This window comes from Planococcus citri, chromosome 3 (assembly GCF_950023065.1).
Source record: "Planococcus citri chromosome 3, ihPlaCitr1.1, whole genome shotgun sequence".
In the NCBI taxonomy this organism is placed as follows: domain Eukaryota; kingdom Metazoa; phylum Arthropoda; class Insecta; order Hemiptera; family Pseudococcidae; genus Planococcus; species Planococcus citri.
Window position 1 is genome coordinate 37,301,526 of NC_088679.1, and position 7,634 is coordinate 37,309,159.

Consider the following 7,634-nt stretch of genomic DNA (forward strand, 5'->3'; position numbering starts at 1 on the left):
TTGCAAAGTTTCATCAAATTTTGAAAAAATGTTTTGGTAGTTTGACTGCCAAAAACTGAATTTCTTTCCAATTTCTAAATTAAAGCATAAACTTGGAATTGGATTTTTCAACATGATGTTTTATTCCACTGTCTGTTGAGACAGGAAAAAGGATAAAAATCAAGTATAATTAACTGTGCGAGCCAATGAAAGGTCATGGAAAAAAGGGTAGGCCGGAATTTTCCACTACCCTCAGATTTCCTCAAACATAGCAGCTCATACAGCTTTAAAATGAAATCAAACAAAAACCATATAACGTTTTACCATTCGTGCTGAAAGTTTTTATAAAGTTGGAAGTTGAAAAAAGTACAAAATTATTACACAGTTGAGTGGCAACAACGGCTGTTTTTGTTTGGTTAAATAATTATCTCGTAACGGAGATCTTTTATTTGTATTTTCACCATACGTGGTACTGATGTGCATACGTATGTAGTATGTAGGTCTAGGTAAAGTATCGTTACCTAGTTGTCTGCGTACAGTGTAAGTACAAGTTTAATATATGCATATGTTCGCGAATGACGTACCTACCTCTACACAAAAGCTACGTGAATGGGTCAAAAAAAAACTCTCCCGAGCCGAATAACGAACGTAGAAGTGTCTAAATTAATTTCTCAAAACTTGACGCATGACCTGAATTTGCTTTTACTGTTTTGATATATCGATGGAAGGTTTTTTTTTTCGCGTTGCCTTTCTCGTCGTGTGTGTAGTAAAAATAACATGGACAGGATTTTCTATGCAAGCCGAGTATACGCGATTGTAAAAATTTAATCAAAAGTTGCTTTCATCTTTTGTACAAAAGTGTATGAAATGTTCGCCTTTAAGTAGCTTTATTGAAATTTTAATACAAAAATAGATTTTTTTTTGCGTCGCTACAGCCGGTTAAATTTCAGACGCATGAGAATGAAATTTATGACCAAACGGTTTACCAAGTTTGTAATTTTCAACACCGGCTCGGTAACCCCCTTGGCCTTTTTTTTACTCGTTGAAATTTGCTTTTTGAGACCATCGTAGCGAAACGGTGAGAAGACGGCGTTAATATATTATTATAGTTGGGCACGAAGGCGTATCTTTTTATACATGTAAACACTTCTTACACCTACGGGCTACAGTCCGAAGCATTTTTTCCCCTTCTAAGTAGGTACTTACCGAAACGTTGGGTATACGAGATGAAGTATACGATGCGAAACCTTTTTTTTTCACCTGGTAAATTAAATGAACAAACAAGAACTGTGTTTTTTGTTAAAAAACTATCAATTTATTGTAACATCAATCACTTACACATTTTCGCGATAAATACGAATATAAAAGGGCAAAATAGTCGACTAACATGTGTATAAAACAGCAACTTCGAAAACAGTAACATCATTAATAAACAACCGAATGTATTTATTTGAATGTACAAACAAAAAATTTGAAAACGTACGTATCACAGTGTTACGAAACGTTTTGTTTTCATTGGTTTCTTTTTTAATAATATGTTTATTTGCAAACATAGTACGATTTCTTTTGCGGATGTACGTTTCGTGTATGTTCAATTTTTATTTTTTTTTTTGCATCTTTATTCTGCGTTCGTTGTTTTTTTTTCAATTTAGTTCCTGCACTTCCGGTTATTACCAAATATCGATGTTTCGAAAACTTGAAGGCGGAACTGGTCGAAAAAAATTGCAAGATGCGGAAGAATTAATTTTAAAGGGTTGAGAGATGTTGGTAAGAAATACAGAAATAAGGATTTACAAAAGTCGTCAAATGTTTAATATTCGCATAAAAATTCGCCTCACAATTTCATAATGCGTATTTTTTGGTATACTTACCTACCTAAACGAGACGAGAGTAACATGTAGGTATACCTTTAAATGGAAGCGTCGAATATCGTATGTTTTTGGTAAAAGTTCCGACATGACAGCGTTGAGTACGTGCGCAGAATACAAGGTTGGTAAACGTAAACGAAACTGGACGTATGCTAAAAATTGAATCGAAAAAAGTTTTTTCGTAACCTGCCAAAGATGCCAATCAGCCACGTTGACTTGACGGAGAATCTCGAGAATTGCCAGAGGGATAGGTATAGGTGTACTGTAGTGGTACTAATGCTGGGCCAGGTAGCTTGACAAGGGTGGCCTGAAGTGTACTATGACCTTTCTAATGAAGAAATTTTTCGTTTAACTTTTCGTGGATTGAAGACAGTATTAAATTGCAGTTTTTCCCTGCCATGGTAACTAACAAGGAAACTTTGTCAACTCGTCAACTTCGATTTGGCTGAAATTTGGCTCATTGAAAGTTCATGTCACTCACGCCTCAGAACCAAATGTTCAGCTGCCAAAGTTGATTGCAGCACTTCATGGAGCGATTCCAGTGTGCTGGAGTAAAACTAACTTCTATTGTAGGCTCCAGATCGTCTCGAAATTGATCGCGATAGATTCGGGAGGTCGACTTTAGTGTTCAAGTGAAATTTCAGACTTTTATCTCGTAGTTTATTATTTTTATGAAACCCCTATCAGTGAATGGGCTATTTCAGCCATTTTCAAAAATTCGCCAAAATTCAAAAAAATCAACTTCGGCAGATGAAAATTTGGTTCTGAGGTCTGGTGTGGATGACGTGAACTTCCAGGAGTCTAAATTTCAGCTAAATCGAAGGTGACGACATCGATTGTTTTCAATTTTAAGACACCGAACTTGAATATTTGTTCATTTTTTTCTATCTAACCTTTACAAACTCTCTCCTCCACCGTCCTCAAATATGGTGAAAATGCCAAAAAATAAAAAATGAAGTATGACTCGTCATTTTTTATAGTTTTTAAAATATTTTGAGTTCGAATATCCACACATTTTGCAGATACAAGACTTCAATGTCCCATCAACTTGTCTCACATGTCTCACGTTTGAGAAAAAATTGAAAAATGATTAATTTTGGCGTGAAATGACGAATCCAGCTAATTCAAGGTGGATGAGTTCGAATACATATTTATTCATATTTTTGGGTTCGATCCCTCAGTGTCCCTTCAGTCACTCACTTTTTTTTTTAAATGAGGAGCCACTTGAACGAAATCGAAAAACATGACCTCATGTTTGGTGTGGGTTGAAGAGGGATAGCCAATAAATCACGAGTCAAGAGTTGATTTTCGGCACGTAACCGAATTTGTCAAAGATTAGTAAAAAATTATTGGAAATAAAAAACGAATCATAAAAGTTCTATAACCTATAACAAAATAGCTCAAATTCGAAATTGAAGGAGAATCGAGGTTTTAATTGGCCCTCCTGTTTCGAGATTTGGCACTTTGCCCAGCAAAATTTTGCTATGAGCAGCGTTTTCACATTTTTTTGTTCATCTTCAAAAATTACTCTGGAATATAGGTAACGTAATTAAAAATTCAAAAAAATCACATCAACTAAGATTTTTTATGAGAATTGAAAGTTTAAAATTTTTTACAACTTTCAACTGTTTCTGGCTCCTTTTGTTATGAAAAAAGGCTGTATAGTAGAAAACTCTTGGGATTTACAAAATGGAAAAAAATGTTCTCTGAGATGAAAAGAAAAGTACCTACAACTTTGCATGAAAAAGTTATAAATTTTCCCATTTCGCATAAAGTTGAAATTTCAAAATGAAAAATGATTTTTTTCAACTAGTTACTTGACTTTTTAGTAAAATCAGTTCTAATGAAAATTTTAGTAAATCCTTGAATTCTTGAAAAAAGGAAGCATATTTTTTTCCAAACGAATTTTTTCCATCTTATGAAATTTTGCAACCAGCCTTACAACTTGAATCAAGCCTGAAATTTCAATTCGAAAATTGTTTTCCATCCTATAGAAAATTGTCAGCTCGACATTCAGAAACCTCCATCTTAGAATTTTTACAGAGATAGCCTCCTCCGCATCCCAATTCTGTATTTTCAAGTTGAGATGAAGGAAACCTAAGAAAATTTTCCCAAACAGACAAAAATTTGCCAAACCGAAATAAGAATCTGATTACAAAAAATTTCGAACGAAATTCTAAAACTCCAAAAGCATTTTACCTTGAACACGTCTCGCCAAAAGAAAAAAAATTTAACATCATACGAGTACAATTTAGCTGAACTTAACGAAACTCCAAATGGCTTCCAAAATCAGAGCGAGAAAAAGATTTTATACAACGTGCCTACTGCCTATACTTTTAAAGTATTGCACGAATCATAACAGAAAAAAGTTTATGGCTAAAATTAGTCGTGCCTATTTGAAACTAAAAATTCTACGCCAGTGGCAAAGAAAATTTCCAAAAAAAAAGAGAACACGAAACCTCGAAATTTTAAAGCCCTATGTCTGCTCAAAAGAAAAAGTCACGATTTTATACCTGCCTTTATATATCAGCAACACGACTATTTTCAGACATGTTCATTTTTAAAGAAAGAGAAAATTTTGTTTACCAACTTTTTCCTTTCGTCTTACAAAGTTGTTACAGAATCTATATTTAAACGCTCATTTTTCGGAAAACTTTCGCCTTGAGTTTTGAAAGCAGGTATTTGTGTGGGCGAATAACAATTTTTATTCTATTTTTTTTTTTCGCACAGCCTAGAACCCCCTTGTGCAATCTCCTCGCGGTCATAATATAGAAATAGTTTGATCTATAAACAGGCATTTTTGGCGTTGAGAAACGATAGAGTGAATTAGCAATTGCCATAAAAGATGAGCGAACCTGTAAAGGGCCATTTTTCGCGTAAAAAATTCCCTATCGTTAAAATTTCTTCCAGCGAAATATTCTCGAGATTCTCCTCTCGTTTAGACGTCGAGTGGTATGGTATAAAAAATTGGTTTAGGTAGGCTATAAAAAAAATAAATCTTGATGTTCGAATCGTATAGGTAGGTAGGTAGGTAATAATGCAAAATGCATTATTTTTATTATGACTCGAATAATGAACTAATCAGATTGTGTGTACATTTTTTAAAAACCAAATTAATCCATCGTTTCGAGTCAATTTTTAACATAACCTTGAGCCGTACGGCACGCGATTTTTTAATCATGCCAATGTTTGCAATTTTCCTAGACGGTTCATCAGTCCGTGTGTATAAAATTATAAAGGTATAAGCTATCTTTACACTTGACGATCAATTTGAAAAATATAAAGTTAAAAAATATGTAACAACGTTTTATAAATACGTCTGAGATAAGTGCACGTTGATATGTTAAATATACGTATTTGTTTGACACAGAGTATTACACAGGATATGTTACAAATGTATATGAATACTTATTACAGGTAGGTATAATAGGTACGTTTTCTAGTGTACGAAAAGGCACAACTATAAACGAGTGAAAATATGTAACTAAAGAAATGGTATACCTACGTTTCAATCACAAGGTTTTTCTAAGGTTTAGGTAGGTATTATACTGATGTTACACGGATGAGCTATTTATTTCGATTAAAATAATAGTTATAAGTATTGCATTGCATCATTTGTAATTCATTAAATATTGATTTTTTTTTCTTTTCGAATACGATCGAGTCGTGACGAAAGGAATTGACATTTGGACGTGGGTACGACTATAATCACAAATAAGTAACGAAGTGAAAAAAATCTTGTAAATTTTTTATGTTGGAATTTTCGTATTGAACAGTATTGTACCATAAGTAGAGAGTAAAGTAAAATAAGCAAAGTTGAACAAAAATTTTTCACTGAAAATTTTTTGAAAGTTTCTGTTTGTGAAAACATTAGGGTCAGCTCGAAAACAAATTTGAAAAATTTGGCCAAGAAAAAAATCCATCTAATTATCTATACATCTATAGGTATGTTATGGTGGGCCAAGATAAGTAAAAATCAAGACTCACTCGATGATTGATTCAAAATTTTCAAAATCTCCATTTTCCAAAATCGATACCCATAAGTGGCAAAAAAAAGTTGTATAAAATAACTTTCTGTAAGGACTAAATTCGAAATATAAATATTAGATATGAAGATGTAGTTTTTATTCGAAACGCTCGAAGGATGATTTTTCTATAAACCGAGTAAATCCTGGCTTTGGAAATATTCGTACGCAGCTTGTGTGCCAAAGTAGGAGAAAAAGTTTCCAATTCAGCTGTGTGAAAATAGCGAAAAATTTGAGTTTTCATACGATTGAGAAAAATCTATAATACTCGTACCTATCTAAGCGTGGAAAGACCTAGAGAAAAAAATTGAAATCTCCAAAATACCTAGTAATGTTCTAGTGGGGATTTTGTTTTCAAACCCTGAATGTTTGTAAAGCTTTTTTTCACCACCTTTAATCCTTCTTCGTGTCATCAGCTGAAATTTTTCCAGTGCTTTATTCAGTCTCGCGTGTATCGAAATTTGAAATCGTCATTTACGTGACTTGGTTCGATGTAAACTGCAAAACAACTAAAACGAGAAATTTTGTTTTCATCTCGAAGGATTCCATCGTGTTTTTTTGTCGGTTTTGTTTTTAGTTGTTTACTTCATCGTCATACGTGCGGCTTTGTTTATGCGAAGAACAGGAAGTTTTGTAAGAAAAACAAAACATCTTGGTAATTTATACGAGGGATAAGTTTTCTTCGCTGACGGACCTTTGGAATGGTAATGGGATGTAACGAAGTTGAAATTTTGCAAATTGAACTCGTTTAATTCAAAAGCCTATTTTATTTATGAATTAGAATATACGAACACGAGTAGAATGTCAATTTCATTATGTATGAGCCGTGGAGAAATATAAGCTTTCGCAAAATGTATCGATTCGACTGACTCGATTTGCAGTTTACATCATTATCATCGGGCCTTTATTCTCTCATTTTCTTTATTACGACATACAGGTTTAGCAAATTCCAAATTGAAATTCAGAAAACTTCCATCGCAGGTACACGTCTTCTTATAAGGTAAGGTTGTGATGTAGTTAAACTATAAGTGAAATCGAACGTGTGTGAAGCTGGTGAAAAGCTTTTTCTTATGGATACCTACATACTTTTAATGGATGCGAGAGTTAAAAAGCAGTTAGGTGTCTAGTGTCAAGCGTCAAGTCATTGTATCGTGGCTCCTACACAATACACGTGCCTTTGATTTGAATAAATAATCGTCGTATGCATTTTGGAAACTGATACTTGAAAGCTGGTTGAATGATTTATTCCGAAACACAACTGACACGTATTTCAAGCTGGTTAAATTCCAGGCTGAGAGAAGGAATTCGCGAAACGTGTGGTTTACACGAAGAAAATGTTCGAGTGGAATTTTGCTAGATTTAGTGCGGAGGGAAGAGTTTTCGAGCGTGTAGTCGAGGGACGTTTGATCAGGCATTGGAGCAGAATTCTGCGCGAAAAAATAGTATTTTTAGTGACCTATTTTGAGCCAAAAAATAACCATTTTTTAAAAAAATTATATGCTCTGAAAAATCTACTCACTATCCATTTTGAAAACTGAATTCATCAAAGGCTTGATTTTCATCACCATCCACAAATGATTTTTTTTCGGCCACTGAAAACTAAAATTTTGAGTCTCTTGATTTCAAAAATTCCAAATTCAAATTTTGAGCTCTTTTCCGAGAATTTTCCCAACTTTTTTCAGTATTTTCTAAATACTTTTCTGGAATTTTTGAAAACTTTTTTTTAGCATTGGGGTGTCTAACTACTAAAATCCAAAAAAGC

At 33.6% G+C, this 7,634-nt stretch overlaps 1 protein-coding gene across 2 annotated transcripts in view; it reads right to left on the bottom strand.

Annotated features, from left to right (window-relative positions):
* Positions 1-7,469, bottom strand: part of LOC135840506 (uncharacterized) — a 42,794-nt gene extending 35,325 nt beyond the window's left edge. For both annotated transcript variants that reach the window (XM_065357099.1, XM_065357098.1), the window contains exon 1: positions 1,186-7,469. The gene's annotated coding sequence lies outside the window, so the exon portion shown is untranslated. The remainder of the gene's footprint in view (positions 1-1,185) is intronic.
* Positions 7,470-7,634: the final 165 nt, after the last annotated feature.